General features: G+C 34.6%; 1 long non-coding RNA gene across 7 annotated transcripts; it reads right to left on the reverse strand.

Moving 5' to 3' along the window:
* Positions 1-482: 482 nt before the first annotated feature.
* LOC144971579 (uncharacterized) lies at positions 483-17,758 on the reverse strand. 7 transcript variants are annotated; one of them, XR_013645162.1, is made up of 6 exons: positions 17,582-17,758; positions 12,603-12,700; positions 8,284-8,466; positions 4,678-6,746; positions 2,909-3,081; positions 483-2,577 (listed from the first exon to the last, which is right to left on the reverse strand). It is a non-coding gene; the product is annotated as an uncharacterized LOC144971579 (long non-coding RNA). The 7 variants fall into 7 exon arrangements; XR_013645164.1 differs by lacking the exons at positions 12,603-12,700; positions 17,582-17,758 and adding an exon at positions 12,808-12,893 and having other exon boundaries at positions 4,771-4,850; positions 5,688-6,746; XR_013645161.1 differs by lacking the exons at positions 12,603-12,700; positions 17,582-17,758 and adding an exon at positions 12,808-12,893 and having other exon boundaries at positions 4,678-4,850; positions 5,688-6,746.
* Positions 17,759-17,956: the final 198 nt, after the last annotated feature.

Genomic DNA, 17,956 nt, shown 5'->3' on the forward strand with positions numbered 1-17,956 from the left:
CAACGCTGTTAACGGCCAGGTACTCATTTTACACCTGAGTACGGTTGTAAGTGAAGAGCCTTTTCCAAGGACTCAACTATGCGCCAACTATCTCGAACCCAGGACCTTCCGATCTGAAAGCGAGTGTCATACCACAAGACCACATAGCCGCACATAAGCAATGTTGAGTCTGGGTGGGCTGCAATTTACCAAAAATCGGGAGCTGTGTAATTAGATAAAGCATTTTACACATTACCTCACATTCAAACAGTCAAATGTATAGATAGTGTTGGGAGATATTTTTTCATTGTAAATCATCTCTCTGTTATGCACCGTGTTATGTTTTGTTAACATATTATTTATGATTTGTAAACATTTCAGTGTATTCCTCTTAGTAGGGACCTGTGCTTGTGTCTGGATGAAACTTTTAGGTGATCTCAAACTAAGTACTTTGATAGAAAAAAAAAGAAGAAAGAAAGAAAACGCTTTAAAAAAAGGTTTGTTTATGATTTTATTTTAGCATGAAATATCAGTTTGATCCATTTAACCAATAGGCTATAAACCAAATAAAACGAAATTAAATCTAAACAACAGCAGCAATTAAATTGAATACCGTCAATGTAAATGGAAGTCCGGCAAAAAAAAGAAAAAGATTTCTATTAAAAAAAGGAATAATTTCAGTTTTGCCAACTCAAGAATTAAATAAAAATAATCATCGGAAGTCCAATATTTTCTTCCTAATTTCAATAATCATGGAAACTATAAAATAAATACTATTATTTGCACACAATACTTGCAGTGCGTCTTAAAAATCTCTCTCTCTCTCAGCAGGTTTCAATGGTATAGATAAAATATGTGCAACTAAATAGATGTTATATTTTAAAAAGATAATAAATATCCTCAGTAGCAATACATTATACTTATACTACAAATAGCAATTGCATGAATGATGGTTTAATGTGCTATTTATACTTAGCTAGATAATCATATAACATGAGGGTGTGAGCTTTACATGAAATGGTAAGTATACAAAATATACATTCATATTCTTTGATTTAACGCCACAAAATGGTTTGTAAGTCGATATGAATCAGGCCACACAAACACACATACATACACAACACACACACAAACAGAGCAGCGAAGTTCGAGATACAAGTTTTTAGTTTGTTCCGGTTAAATGAAAAACCCCATGCATTGTTGGGACGATGTATACCAAACTTTCTGCTCACCTCATTCGACAGTCAATTGGTTTGTGACTGCTCAGCCATAGGATCTTTCTTTGAAAATGTAAAAATTTTAAAACAACAACAACAATAATATAATAATAATAATAATAATAATAATAAAATAATAATAATAATAATAAAATAATAATAATAATAATAATAATAATAATAATAATATATGATATCCGTTTTTTACAAAAAAATTAATTTAGCGGTCAAATATGCTTTATATTGATAAAATTCATCAATAAAATCTCATAAACTAATAATGTGATGTATAATTTGATGTTAAACACCAAAAAAAACCTCAGAATTTAAAAAAACAAAATTTTTTAAGGGGCATTGTATGCTAAAATTAGACGTAAAACCCTCACATTTCAAACATAGATGCACCAAAAACTAGCATATAAATTTCTTTCAAATTTAAACACAATGTTTCTTACATAAAATTTAGCTAAATCTTGATGGAAGAATTTATCAATAGTCTGGAAAATAAATTTTTTAGAATTTTTATTTGATTTCGACTGAAAATTTGGCGCGTATCGAAAGAAAAAAATGAATTTAAAAATTTATAAAATTGCTAAATTTTAATTTACCCCCAACACTTCCATCATGATGTAAAACACATCATAGAAAAGATTCTGAATAAATTTTAAAATGATCTAAAGGAAAATGACTAAGATAGGATTGCTAGAAAATTAGAAAATGACATAAATCGGAAATTTGAGAAAGCGCAAACTTTTTTTATAATTTGACATTAAGACTGATTTTGCAGACAAGTAATAAGAAAGAAATAATCCATCAAACTTTCAAAATGTAACCATTAAAGGACAAAAAAAGAAGAAAATTTTATAATTTAATCTAAGTCTAAAAAATTTATAATCGATTCGCTAATGCATACCCAGAAAAAAAAATACTGTAAAATTGAATTTTTTCCGTATTCAGAGATAAAATAATTTTGAGGTCAAATATGATTTATATCTTATGAATTCATTATTGTAATCACAAAAACTAATCATTTACTGTATACAATAGATTATAAAGAGATTTCTAGATATATTAAAAATTCTCGAAATATGATTTCGTAAAATATGATATATGGCGCGCTACCCTCATTTTTCAATGCTGCTTGAGAGACAAGTCATGTAAAATTAGATATCTAGTCAATTTTAAGTGCAAAATCAATTCTATTTTAGACAATAAAACAGCTAAATGATGCAAATAGATATAGCTCAGAATAAAAAGCAGTTTGCTTTCCTAAACCCCTTTAAAAAAAAATTTCTTTCGCCTCAATGCAGGAAATATCAACACCACTTGTTTGCCACCGCTTTTTTAGTACCGTAGTTCCACAAAGAGAGTTGATCTTGCTCTGGTTGGAAAAATAAAAATAAAAAGAGACATTTCATTAGCAATTTTTGGAAATACATTATAAATCATTGACATAAAATGCATCTCTCAAAGAAAGACCAATAAATAAAATGGTCATCATTCACACCAACACAGTTGAAATTTCATTGGTTTTACATCCACAGACCAGAACTCTTGGCGACAAGCAATTTTCTGTTATTAAGTTAATAAATTCAGTAGTAATTCATTTCAAATGATGCTTTGTCATTTTCATATAGAAAAATGAGTATTTACTTTATTGATCATTTATCAAGAATGTAAAGGCGCTATGGAGATTTGGAAACATTACTAACCAGTGTCAAAAAGTACATGCAGACACTCTGCTGTGCTGGCCCAGATGATGGTTTGCTGGTTGATCAGTTTGCCTCAGGAGGGCCTCAACACACTTTGCCAGAATAGCCCTTGAGCCAGCATCTTTATTGATTGTCAGGACACCAGTACAGTCAACTGAATTCTTTCATGTTAGCTGTCGATGAAAACAAAAAATCAAATTAAATTCACTGCAGTGAAAATGGCACATGCCATTGCTAAAGTTTAAAATAACAACAACAACAATAATAATAATAATAATAATAATAATAGTAATATATATCTGTTTTTTACCAAAAAAAATAATTTAGCGGTCAAATATGCTTTATATTTATAAAATTCATCAATTAATTCTCATAAACTAATAATGTGATGTATAATTTGATGTTGAACACCAAAAAAAAAACAAACTCAGAATTAAAAAAAAAAAAATTTTAAGGGGCATTATAGGCTAAAATTAGACGTAAAACTCTAAAATTTCAAACATAGATGCACCAAAAACTAGCAAATAAATTTCTTTCAAATTTAAACACAATGTTTCTTACATAAATAGCTATATTATGATGGAAGAATTTATCAATAGTCTGGAAAATAAATTTTTTAGAATTTTTATTTGATTTCGACTGAAAATTTGGCGCGTATCGACAGAAAAAAATGAATTTAAAAATTTATAAAATTGCTAATTTTAATTTACCCCCAAACACTTCCATCATGATGTAAAACACATCAGAGAAAAGATTCTGAATAAATTTGAAGATGATCTAAAGGAAAATGACTAAGATAGGATTGCTAGAAAATCAGAAAATGACATAAATCGGAAATTTGAGAAAGAGCAAACTTTTTTTTATAATTTGGCATTAAGACTGATTTTGCAGACAAGTAAAAGAAATAATCCATCAAACTTTCAAAATATGACCATTATAGGACATGAAAAGAAGAAAATTTTATAATTTAATCTAAGTCTAAAAAATTTATAATCGATTCGCTAACGCATACCCCTAAAAAAAAAACAACTGTAAAATTGAATTTTTTCCGTATTCAGAGATAAAATAATTTTGAGGTCAAATATGATTTATATCTTATGAATTCATTATTGTAATCACAAAAACTAATTATTTACTGATTATAAAGAGATTTCTAGATGTATTAAAAATTCTCGAAATATGATATATGGCGCGCTACCCTCATTTTTCAATGCTGCTTGAGAGACAAGTCATGTAAAATTAGATATCTAGTCAATTTTAAGTGCAAAATCAATTCTATTTTAGACAATAAACAGCTAAATGATGCAAATAGATATAGCTCAGAATAAAAAGCAATTTGCTTTCCCAAACCCCTTGGAAAAAAATTTCTTTCGCCTCAATGCAGGAAAAATCAACACCACTTGTTTTTTTAGTACCGTAGTTCCACAAAGAGGGTTGATCTTGCCGTGGTTGGAAAAATAAAAATAAAAAAGAGACATTTCATTAGCAATTTTTGGAAATACTCATTGACATAAAATGCATCTGTCAAAGAAAGACCAATAAATAAAATGGTCATCATTCACACCAACACAGTTGAAATTTCATTGGTTTTACATCCATAGAACAGAACTCTTGGCGACAAGCAATTTTCTGTTATTAAGTTAATAAATTCAGTAGTAATTCATTTCAAATGATGCTTTGTCTTTTTCATATGGAAAAATGAGTATTTACTTTATTGATCATTAATCAAAAATGTAAAGGCGCTATGGAGATTTTGAAACATTACTAACCAGTGTCAAAAAGTACATGCAGACACTCTGCTGTGCTGGCCCAGATGATGGTTTGCTGGTTGATCAGTTTGCCACAGGAGGGCCTCAACTCACCTTGCCAGAATAGCCCTTGAGCCAGCATCTTTATTGATTGTCAGGACACCAGTACAGTCAACTGAATTCTTTCATGTTAGCTGTCGATGAAAACAAAAAATTAAACAGGGATTTAAACGCAAACTTGAAAAAAATTCTGAAATTCTGCTAGCTCATTTCAATAGTCTACATTGACCGTCTCAGTGGGTACCGACTTCGGAAAACTCCCAAGTGACATTCCAGGCATGAGGTGATAAATGGATTGTGATTGTGACAACATTTTTAGGACTTTTGAGTGATAAGTCTCAGAATAAAATCCAGATTATTTTGTTTTTGGATGGATTTTAATGATTTATGTCTCCTTTTTGTCAGGAGGAAATACCATTATTTGGTGTTGTTCATGCTTAAATCAGTGCCCATTTAGTAAATCTTATCCTTATCTTTATGGATTAAGTAAACAGGGTAAATTAGTTTGGGACAATGAAAAAAATCTGAATTTTGCAATTCTTAACTTATTTTCACTGCACATAATCCAACATCTAATTTTTTACATTAAAATTAAATTCATGTCAAAATATTACCCCCAATGACTAAATGAATGTGACAATAATAAAAACTCTTACTCAAATTTCAACAGCCATATTATTACAAGGCCAATTTTGAAATTGGAAAGATGGTCACTCTCCGATATTTATCATTTTCTCAGGTCCCGAACCCTTCTGCTAATAACAAAGGCAATTAGAGTACATTACAATTCCAATACATTAGGTTTAGAATTGTGTTTAAAAGCTGTAGTAACTACCGTGATTGCCAGAACTCGGTATTCTGGCTGTAGGACTCCATGGCTAGGATGGGTCCAGATGGCCGGTGATCACGGAATTACTAAGTTAAAACTAGATATTAAATAGATAAAGTTAAAGTATAAAAATATAGCTTACCCTGAATCTAGGCGTAGTTGATAGGAAGAAGTGTAAAGAGAGTTTTATGTCTGTAGTATGAGAGTAGTCTGTTTGGTGTCTGTAGAACAAGAGCGTTTGGTGTCTGTAGAATAAGAGTAAGAGAGTGATTAGAGAGGTCCCCTCGGCTTTATATGAGCCGGGTCAGCTCGGGACGAGGCAGAGCGGAAGTAGGAATGACCATTGCCAAGGTCACTAGCCGTACGATTGTTTACGGCTAGAGATCCCTACACTGCTCCCCCCTCAAAAAGGGCAGGGTGGCTGGATGTGGGATACTCACCTGCACCTTTCTGGAGCTCTCGGTATTTAAGTGGAGAACTAAAGGAGAGGAGCCCTTACCTAGGGCGTAGCAACAAAAAAAAAAGGGGTCAATAAAAATGAGGAAGGCCCGTTCCTAGGGTAGAACAAAAAAAAGAAGGCCCTTACCTAGGGCTGAAATAAAAGGAAAGCCCTTTCCTAGGGCTGGGGCAAAAATAAATCTATTTACAAGTTTGCTAGCCCTAGCACCTAGCTGTCCAAGACAGAGCTGTGGAGGGACAGCTCCATCGAGGGCTCCTTCTCCTTCATTTTTCTGTTCTCCTCCCGGAGACGGGTGACCTCAGCCGCCTCGGTCCGGAGGGAGGCCAGCTCCTGCCTGGCCCTCTTCAGCTGATTCTGCAGGCTGCGGAAGTCCCCCCCCCGGCGGCGGCGAGATCGGTCTCAGCGGTCAGCTTGTTCCTGGCCCTCCATCATATGCCTGCTGGGAGGCCGATCACGGCTCCGTCAGGCCAGGGTACTTGTTCTGGTGGCGAGCGGGACCGTCTCCTGCAGTCACGGGACCTCCGTTCCCGGTTAGAGGCGACGGGGGAGACCCGGGAACTACTCCCAAGTCTCGAGGTGATGGGAGGTGTCCTCGAGCGTCTAGGGGCATTTCTCCAGGGTTGCCTGCGATTCCAAATCGCGTGCTCCGGGAGGAGAGCACCTGCCGGCCACTCTTGGCATCTCTTCCCGGAATCGCAAGAAATCCCGGAAGAGGGTCACGTCCCGTGAAAATGAAGTCATCTGCGGAGATTAAAGAAAAAATTAGTGAGAACAGGATGGGCTTTTACTTTATTGGTGTAGCTTTCAATGAGAACAAACAAATTTGATTTTTTTTCCCCCACCACAGTCAAAAGTTCATCGTAGTATCAACCAGAAATGAGACCCCATAGACATTTCTCACAAAGACCAAGGCTAAGGGAAATGTATCTTAAGACTTATTATGACTGAAATGGATTGCACCACACAGTAATTACTTACAGAAACAGAAATAAATTCCAACTGAGCCTTAGGAAGAAAGTGTAACAACAACTTCAGAGCTCAGTCATCAATACTCGATGTGCACCCACCATCTTCTACTTTCGATTCTGATCCCATGTTTTGCTTCCAGTAAACTAAAAATAACCCTCCTTGTTTACACAACAGACGTGAATCTAGTTCCGAATTAAAATTAGGAAAATTCGGAAATTCGAATGCTATCAATTCTTAGTACTTCCGAATTAAAATTCGGAAGCTGTCGTGGAAATAAGTTGAATGGTTAAATACACGTATAATCATAACTGACACAACAGTAGTGTTAATACGTGTTTCAGTACATTGAAAATTGATATACACTACAAATTCTCTATATATGTACAGCAGTATCTCTTATCACAAGAGTTGTTGGTGGTGAGGTATTGAGAAATATCTAAATAGTATGGGGAAGCTAGAAAATGAGTGAAAAATAGGAAATCCTAATAATTCTGAAAGATTTACATCCCTGATTAAATTAAATTCACTGCAGTAAAAATGGCACATGCCAATGCCATTGCTAAAGTTTAAAAGTACAACAAGAATAATAATAATAATTTTGTTGTGATAGAAGAAACCATGATGTGAGGTTAGTGGTAATAAGTGAAAACCATGGCTTGGCGAAAATGACAGAAGCAATAAAGATCCAGTAAATGGCACAGTTCCAAACCCAGGGTCAGGGTGACCCATCCAGAAAGTGTCAAACAAATCACATCCCTATCCCCTGTATTCAAGACAATTGTAAATCAACATTCTGCCCCAAACACATTCGGGCTTCCTGTAGGCCTCCAGTCTGCCTACTGCATTTGGGTATGGACCTGAAACACAAATAAATACACCCCCACCGGTAGAAGCACACCCATCTGTGTTTCAAATCCATGCGAATGCCAACCACAATCATCTTGTCAACAAAGAACACGAATGTAACTCACCCGGCCCCAACCAGTTGGAATCAACTCAAACCCAAGTCCAGAACCACACCACCACCTCACTTTATCACTGAATCTACCTCCAGCATCCTCATCCCCCCCAAAACTCACCCACCACACTTCCTCGACGAACACAATCTCTACATCACAATCACTACAACCCCCACCATCCACCACACTCCACCTCCCTTCACAACCATTGCCATCATCATCACCTCCCATCATCATCCCATCACCACCACAACCCTCCCATCATGATTTCCATCATCCGCCACCCAACAATGCCATCCTCACCAACAATGTCACTATTGTTTTTCCATCATCTACATCCCCATCATCACCTCGCCACCAACAACTCCTCCAACGTCTTGATCACTGCCATTACAATCCAAGGGGCCCTCCAATATGAACCATGCCATTACTCCGCTGAATACCACAATCATCCTCCATGACCTCCCCATCCCTGCATGGCCATCCGGCCCAATATGGCCAATCTTTATTCCTGGAGCTTGATGACGTCATATCTGTAACAAAAGGTAGTAACAGATTATAAAACAACTCAATTCTTTGACTTCACATCTAATAATAATAATAATAATAATAATAATAATAATAAAATAATATATAAAATAATAATAATATAAATAATAATAATAATAATAAAAATAAAAAGAGCATTTCGACAGCACATAACTATGACGATGTTGTGCTCTGTGCACTCTATATTGGCAATATTACGCTTAATCATACATTTGTAACAATAATTCTATAACACGCATGCTTACAATTGACACATTAATAAAACCAGTAGTACAATACAAATAAAAGGCTCTATGCAAGATATTTCAATATAATAAAGGATGCTTCAATCTAGATTTAAAAATAGTAATGTTTGATGCATCTCTTACATTTTTGGGGAGAGAATTCCAAACTTTAGGGCCTGAATTATAAAATGATCTCTCTCCATACGTTTTCAATTGTATAGCAAAATAGAGTTTAGTGGTATCCATTTGTGAACGGAGTGACGGGACGATCTGTATGTATTAAACAATTTCTGAGGTAAGATGAGGCTACTTGGGATAAACATTTAAAACACATGGCAATTTTATATTTAAAACCTTCAACTCAGATCCAATGAAGTTCATACAGTAAAGGAAGAGAGTGCGCTAGTCTTTTTTGTTTTGTTCGTAATCTTACAGCACTGTTTTGAATTATCTGGAGTTTTGAAATTTTATCACAGGTTATGCCAAATAGTTGAGAATTGCAATAATATAGTCGAGAAATCATCAGTGTTGTTACAAGTGTTTTAGTTGCATCAAGAGTTAGGTAATTACAGATAGATAAAATTCTTTATACTGATAGTTTAAAGATTTACAAAGATTAGAAACCTAGTAAGACATAGACAGATCCCTCTCAAAAAGTACACCTAAATTATTTACAACATTGACAGATTTTATATCATGTCCATTTATAATCAGAACAACAATGGACTGTGTAATTTTATGCCCATTCTCTTTGAAATTTCCACAGAGCATAACCTCAGTTTTATTGTTTTAATTTCAGCTTGTTTAAAATTATCCAGTTTTTTACTACTAATATACACTTTTCTGAGTTAGTCAGAAGTTTAGGAAAATTTGATAAAATATTTGAATTGTACATTTGGGTATTGTCGGCGTAAAAGTGAAACTACATGCTATGCTCTGTGAAAAATAGAGAGAAGGGTTGAGTGTAAATAGTAAATAAAACATGACCAAGTACAGTGCCCTGGGGTATGCCATATATAAGAGGTGTTTCTTAAGAAAAGCAATCAATTATTTTGACAACTTGCTTTCAGTTACTTAGATACGATGTAAACCAGGCCAGGGTACTGCCTCGTATACCAAAGGTGATTTCTAGTCAAGGCTTGGTTTACCTAAGTCGTTATTAGAAGGAAAAAAAAAAGACATTACCACTACAAGCCTATTTCAAAGTTTTTAACAGAGATGTCCAAGTGCCATGTGTAGTTTTAGTATACATACATAATATTTTGTGAGAGACCTAGTCTTAGTATATACATACTATTTTGTGAGAGGCTTATTTATCATGTACAATATTCAACATATTTGAATGACATTTATATTATTCATGGCACATAAAAAGATGACAGAAACATAGTGCACACTATTTTTTGCAATTGCTGCCTCTATGAAAATCTTTGCCGTCTGTCAAATGCCCATATCTTTTGCATCATGTGTCTCTCGTGGCTAAGAAACTGAGATTCGGCAGACTGGATTGGATCTCCGGAACATATTTTGCAATAGACCAGCAGCCTATCTGAAGGCTATGTGGTCTATTGGTATGACTCGCTTTCGGATCGGAAGGTCCTGGGTTCGAGCGTGGCCTTCGTAAAGTTATGGCCTGATACTGACCAAAAAATGACATCAAAATGCCAGTCTTTTGCCACAAAAGAAAACAAATCGTGAGTTGTATTCAATAGTTCAACCAATGAAATAACTTGTTTCCATGAGCTCTACTAGGCGGTGCAAAAACCAAATAATGACGTCAAACTGCCAGTCCTTTTGGATTTCAATATCAGGCTATAACATAACGATGGCTACAGTTCGAGCCTCGCGCTCGGCCCATAGTTGAGTCCTTGGAAATGGCTCTTTACTCACATTCTCTCACCGTACTCAGGTGTAAAATGAGTACCTGGCTGTTGTCTTTGTCCGAAAAATTGCAATATCGCCTTCTAACAGGTGTCATGTCGCGTCCTACATGTTAAATGTTGCTGTTGACCAGGGACCCGTTGTAAAGTGCTTTGAGTACATTTAGTGGATATTGCGCTATATAAAGATCAATTATTTTTTTCTAGTAATACATTATTGCCTAGGCTTCAAAACCTGGGGACAAACTTCAGCTCTATGAGCAGTATGTCCATGAAGGTCTTCACATACAGTGTCCAACATGGTGGACAGTGTTTCTCTAATTTTGTCTTGCATGTCCAACACAAACAAAGGCAGGTATTTTACCAACAAAACAGTCCTGTGAGCATATATATGGTAAACAAAAAGGCTGATAGTAAATTTTTTTGTAATAATTGACTAAGTTCTATTTTCAGAGATGCCAACTTAAAATGGTCTCAGTGGAATTTCAGAGAGGACTGAGGGCGGAAAGAAGAATTTCTGCATACAAAATCTTATTATTAGAACTATAAGGTATCTAAATACAATGTCATAATATGCCATACCAAAGCTCTTTTTTCTCAAATAACTCTAAAACTTAATGGTGGTGGCTGTAGTAGTGGTAGTAGTAGAAGTAGAAGTAAAATTTTCAAACACTATTTCTTACTCAACAATATACCAGTGTTCGTTTACTGGTTACTTTGTGTCCCAATCATTATACAGAAAAAAAATATCAAATATTTAGTTGATGAATGATTCATTTTACTATCATTACAATTATTTTAGCCTGTTCATGAAAAAAAAAAATAGAACACATAAATAATTCCCCTCCTCCCAACCCCCAATCTTAACTCTAAAAAATATACTAAAATCTTAGAGCTTTTGAGTAAAATTGGATCTTATCCATTCAATTACTGACCATCAATAGTTTAGTATACTGCTGTTGAAAAGTCTTCATGTCCGAGAGAGAGAGAGAGAGAGAGAGAGAGAGAGAGAGGGGGGGAGAGAGAGAGAGAGAGAGAGAGAGAGAGTACCACCGGCGCAGCTCTCTAGTTCTGTTAGTCTCCAAGTATTACGGTGAAGTTGACGTAACGAGCAAAGGGATCACCCAAGAATAACGCACTATACTACGACAATAAAGTCAATATAAGTAAATCATACATGGAAAAAAGACAAATATAAAGCCACATGCCTCCACAATAAGAAAAAGAAACAGTATACAGTAATCCAAATCTAGGCACTTTGATAAAATTTTCAAACTCAAAATATCTTGATTTGACTCAGTCAGGGGGATGGGACTTGAAAAAACAAAAAATTTGATACCTTATTTGTTTCTCTACGACCTACGGTTCCAGAGTTATTTATATTTTTCTATTGAAATTTTTTGTCAATTTTACAGAGAGAATCTGTGATCTCACTGCTGCCTCAAAACGAGCATCTCGCGGCGATCGGGAAATTTTGAGTTTTACTGTCAACATGGCCCACTTATTGTTTTCAGTAATTTTGTTTCAATTAAAAAATAAATGGCAAGTGTTAGGTATCATTTTAATGGTCAGAAAATAAGCTTTATTTTCATATAAATCATTTTTATGGATGGAAAGTATGGAAAAAATTAAGGATCAATGAAAAGGGGAAAAAATATGAGGTTTTTGTCCTAAAAAGTGGGATTGATGGCGGAAAAAATAAAATAATGAGCGAGTGTATCAATTTTGATGAAATTTGGCAGAGATATTCTTCAATTAATTGTCTATCGATGTATGAAGTATAATTAAAATGTATCCATAATTTAAAAAGTTCTTATAATTCAAAATTTTATAAATTTTTATTACATAAGCTTTCTGAGAAATACAATCAGGAATTAAGAATGAAATACACCGTTAGAAAGCTTGTTTTGTGCCCTTTATAATGAGACCAAAGTTAGTCACATAGGTTCACAAATAACGCCATGGTGACCAAAACAGTAAAGGGTCAAAAATAAAGTTCCAAAAAACGAGTTTCACCTTACAGTGGTGAGCCTATCGGCGGCCACTGGACTGGAGTTATCAAAGTGCCTACCAAATCAGGATGTTGGATGTCCGAGTCTGGTCACGATCTAGGACTAGATAGAAATAGAAATCATGACAATGGGTCTATCATCTGCAGAAATTACCTCCAAATGCTATGTTGTAAACATTTCTTAGATAGTAATTATTAATTGGTACTTACAACTTTTCAAAGATTCTGCCGCGATAAATATTCAGTCATGTCATGAAACATCCTCTGCAGGTTCTTACTTTCGATTTTGAAAAGAAACCAAACCTAATCACTCAGTTTGTAAGCGGCCGTCATAAAAATTAGTTTACACTTTCAAGTACAAATATTGATAGTTCACTTTTTTTTGAGTATATTCAAATAGTTCAAGACCTAAGAAATATTATTTTAAAACGTTTGGTCGCCAATTAACCAAATTAATATAAAGTACCGAAATTAAAAGAACAGAATCAATTATTGCGCATTCAATTCAACGGCAATGTACCAAGGCAGAAAAATAGTATTTTTGTTTGAAATCCTTATCTAACCAATGGCCCCCACTAGCGGGGGCTGGAAATCCAGAGTGAATCTCCTTTCTAAAGAATATAATCATTATATCATAATACTGAAATGGGTAAATCTAAAGCGCAGTTAAATTGGAAAACCATGACATCGGGCTTGCTTCACTAGTAGATCCTATTCTTTATCTCAATATTCCTATGTAGTCCTTCAGTGCGGAAGTATAACGGAACGTGCGGCTATGTGTTCTCGTGGTGCGAGTGCGCTTTCGGATCGGAAGATCCTGGGTTCGAGCCTCTCTCGGCGCATAGTTGAGTCCTTGGAAAAGGCTCTTAACTCATGTTCTCTCACCGTACTCATGTGTAAATTGAGTACCTGGCCGTCAACAGCGTTGTCTCTGTCCGAAAAAAATTGTCATATGGCCTAACAGGCGTCATGTCTCGTCCTACATGTTAAGTGTTGCTGTTTGCCCTGTAAAGCGCTTTCAGCACGTTTAGTGGATATCGCTATAACCCCCCCCCCCAAAAAAAAAAAAAACAAAAAAAAAAAAAACAAACAAAACAACTAAGGTTTATCCCGGTGTCAATGGCACTGAATTGAAATAACGAACCCTTTGAGTGGTTACGTAGCCTATTTATTTTATATGTTTCGAAGACAAGACCTGTTTACAACGGTATACTTTCCGCTAGATCTTACAGACCCAGCGGCCCAACTGCCACTTACTAACTGAACAGAACAATTATGGGAATGAACCCTGCCTGTTATATTGGGGCACAAAATCAGTCTGCTTGCATGTCCGCCGGGTGCCCTATCAGTTGAGGTGTCGTGATGCGGGGAGTTCGTGCTACAGGAAATGTGACCAATTGTCTCAAAACGGTAATACGTTGAACTGACCCCGAATGTTTTATAACTGAATTTTAAACGTAATTTGCAAAAAAAAAAAAAATAAATAAATAAATAAATAAAAAAAATAAATAAATAAATTAAATTTGGTTATAAAATAAACACAAAACAACCTTAATTTACATTTGAATTTTCCTTAATTTTACCATTTTTTATCAATTTTAATTTATATGTGTACCTGTTATATATATATTTTTATGTATTTATTTATTTATTTATTTATGAATTTTTATATGCAATAATATATATATATATATATATATATATATATATATATATATATATATATATATATATATATATATATATATATATATATATATTATATATATATATATATATATATATATATATTTGGTTTAATGATAACTTTTTATTAATATTTATTAATTCATATATTTGTTTTAAATTATATCGATTTTTTCTCTTATTATTTATTTTTGCAGACTTTATACTACTTTAAGTCAATGTGTGTGTATTTTAGTGTGTACGTGTAGTGTGTGTTTGTGTGTGTATGTGTGTGTGTGTGTGTGTGTGTGTAGTAAGAAGAAGATAAAAGTTAACTGGCAAAATGATGTCAAACGTTAGATGTCTCTCAATCCTGAGGTTAGAAAGAAAAGAAAAAGAAAAAAAAACCCCCAAAAAAAACAACTACAAAAACAAAAAAACAAAAAACAAAATCAACTTAATTTACAAATTTGGAGTTAAAACGAAATAATGTCATTGAAGAAGGATAAAAAAAAAAAAGAATCTCTAAACCATTTTAATTTCCCAATTCACTTGGATGTTAGTTTGGATTAGTGTGAATATTATGTGTAACAACAAAAATATTTCCACTAATGCATCTTTAGCAAAAACAATTTGGTTCCAATAAAACATCCTAATAGGGAATGAGATTAGCAGAAGAGTAGCGTCCCTTGATTGGACGTCATCCATAGTCTATGACGTCACCGGCGGAAAAGTTATTAGAGAGAGAACGTCATGTTGGTTGTACTTTAATTTAAGGTAAGTAACCAAAATATGATAGCAAAGACTCCGTGCACACTAGATGTACAGATAAATAACAATGTAAAATTGAATGTAAGCTTCAATTTAATATACGAAAGCAGATGAAATGGACGTTTCGGGTTTCCCCTTTGTCAACAAAACAGGATGAAGGAAACACTACAGGCGAATGAGATAATGTGGGTAGTGGCGTTGGTAAGATGAATAAACAAAAACATTGCTGGCCAGGTCCTATTTATCTGTTTTCGTATATTATCAAATGGAAGCTTACAACCAATTTCACATTGCTATTTATTTCTCCGAGCTTCAAGCAGCAACATTTACATTTTTGTCATTTGACGTGGAAAATGCTTGCATTGTTTGCCTCATAAAACAATGCCATGAGTGTTATGGAACTTCAAAATTCTCCGGGTGATTCTAACGTGTCAAATAGATTGATTGATAATATTAACTCCTTTTCTATCTCATTGAGACTTTACAGTTTGTTGGGTTTTTTTCATAGCCACCTCATATCATTTGTGAGTAGTACTAATGTGATGTCTTCGTCTAAAAATTAACAATTAATGTAAATCACAATTCGCTCAATTTGTGCATAGCAGACATTTCTACTTGACCAGGAAAGTAATTTCATGATTACAAGGGAGACAATAATAAAATAACAGTTATAGTTTTATATTTTAGAAATTATATTTGTTATGTCCCTTTGATGGGTGTCGTGGATACGATAGGCGATAATAATATACACTGATATTAATAAGAGATGAAGTGAGTAGGAAAGTGCCAGAAGACAACTTCAGTATTTTGAAAAACTGCTTTCCATTTTGCTCAAATAAAAAGTTTTTTGTTTTTTAAAATTCAGACCTTAACCCCCTCCTAACCACCTATAGGAAAATTGTCATATTTGTTACGATGCAACCGTTACTTTTCTCATCCAGATTTCATTTCTTTTTGCTGTAACTATAAAAACTTGACATTCTGTAATAGAGTTCATATTGTCGAACAATATTATGTATAGAATGTGCTCGTTGCAATTCTGTTTGAGTTAGAAATGTCTGTTTTTGTGATGGGTGGGTGCTTGTTGTTGTTGTTTGTTGCTTTAGGTCTCTTCCAACACAATTGAGGTTATATGAGAGACCGCTGAAACAAAAAAACAAGCAATATAACAAAAATAGTACAAATGTAAATCAAAATCATAACCTAAAGATATCATAAGCTAAATTATAAATAACCAAGAACAAACAGGCAGAAGATTTACAGGAAAAAAAAATATCCCCTGTCAAAAATACAATCACAAACCAAAGAAGCAGGATAGGCTAGTAAAGAGAAGAAGAAACGACATCACTATCGGATCGTACACCCATGCGAACATCATAGGTATATGATTCAAGGGTGATGCTCCCATCCAACCACCCGCTGATGGGTGGGTGCGAAGTTTTGGGGAAAATTCTGAAAATGACTGGTAAGGAGTTCAAGTCAATTTTGTCCATCCCGATATTATACCGTTTTGATACGATTGGTCGCATAATGTATCCTTTTCCACATCTGACACAGAACATCAGTCTTGATTTCGTCCTTATAATATAACGTATGTGTGTGTGTATGTGTGTGTGTGTGTGTGTGTGTGTGTGTGTGCAAAACGATCATTCTTCTTTCCAATAATGGGTGCAAAAGTGCACGTTATAAGACTTCTTCGTCAACAGGTGTGGGTTGGCAGTATCTATGTATTACAAATTTAATGAATGACAACTAAACTGAAGCGTATACTGCATAACTTTTGAGAGCGTGGGGCTCTGTGACATCAGAGTCGAGGTTACGGAAGTCATTGCCTTCTACAGTAACCTCCCCCCAAGAATCAAACCACAGACACTACTATTATTACACTGCTATTTAAACACCCATGTGTAACTTGACCGTAGACAGTAGAAGTTCATTAGTCACAGCATCTAACATTGACGACAATAAAGAAAAATAATAACTGCTATATTATATGTCGCGTCGTGATCATCTACCTTGGTCTGACCTTTGACTGCGAAAGGCTTCAACAGTCATGACGTCACTTCCCTCGTAATGACGCATAGTAACTTAGTAACCGACTCTAAACTATCGGAACAATGGCGGACGCCCTTATGAAACATTATGTGACCCCTCGCTTCAAAACGGTATTATGTCGGGATTATTAAGATGCTAACAATTGAATGTATAGCCAGAAATATCGGACTTGGGTTGAGTTTTGTATGTTTTATTGAGGAGAATGAATATCATATTTCAGGGCACCAATACTATTAATTCATGTCATTGACCAGTTTAGCATTAATTTCGGCTTTTTAGCATCTGGTTCATCCCGACAAAATACCGTTTTGAGAAGATGGGTCACATATTTCTCCGACGAGCATAAAAGAGTATCCAGAGGAGAAAAACATTATAAATCTGATCATGTTTTGACTTTTATACATTCTGATCATATGACATTTGGAAACGTTCTAGCCAGCATGAAGAATAAAAAAAAGTACCAATTTTCTTTGTTTAGAACCACGCTGCTCACCGTTGCTGGGCGACGTGACATCAGACGATTGAATCCAATTCACAAGATGCCTTCGTTAACTCGTAGTCCGAAAATGTCTCCCCCAAAAAACAATCTAAAATACAAGTTGACGATCACTAAAGAAATGTATGAATTATGAGTTAAATTCAATATTACAACAACAACAATCCATGAAAGCACTAAAAGGGAACACATGTGCGATTTTAAAAAAACCAACTGGTGCCAATCTCATTGGAAGTGTAAAACCACACTTCCGGGAGACTGAATCCATACCTTGTGTAATAGATCTACAGGTTTCAGAGTGATGGCATCATATAATATGCTGGCCGTCAATAATTAAAGTCATCCATCCTCCCTCTTTTATGTCTTTTACTC

Source organism: Berghia stephanieae, chromosome 4, assembly GCF_034508935.2.
Source record: "Berghia stephanieae isolate SIO BIC M18660-M18661 chromosome 4, UCSD_Bste_1.3, whole genome shotgun sequence".
Lineage (NCBI taxonomy): Eukaryota > Metazoa > Mollusca > Gastropoda > Nudibranchia > Aeolidiidae > Berghia > Berghia stephanieae.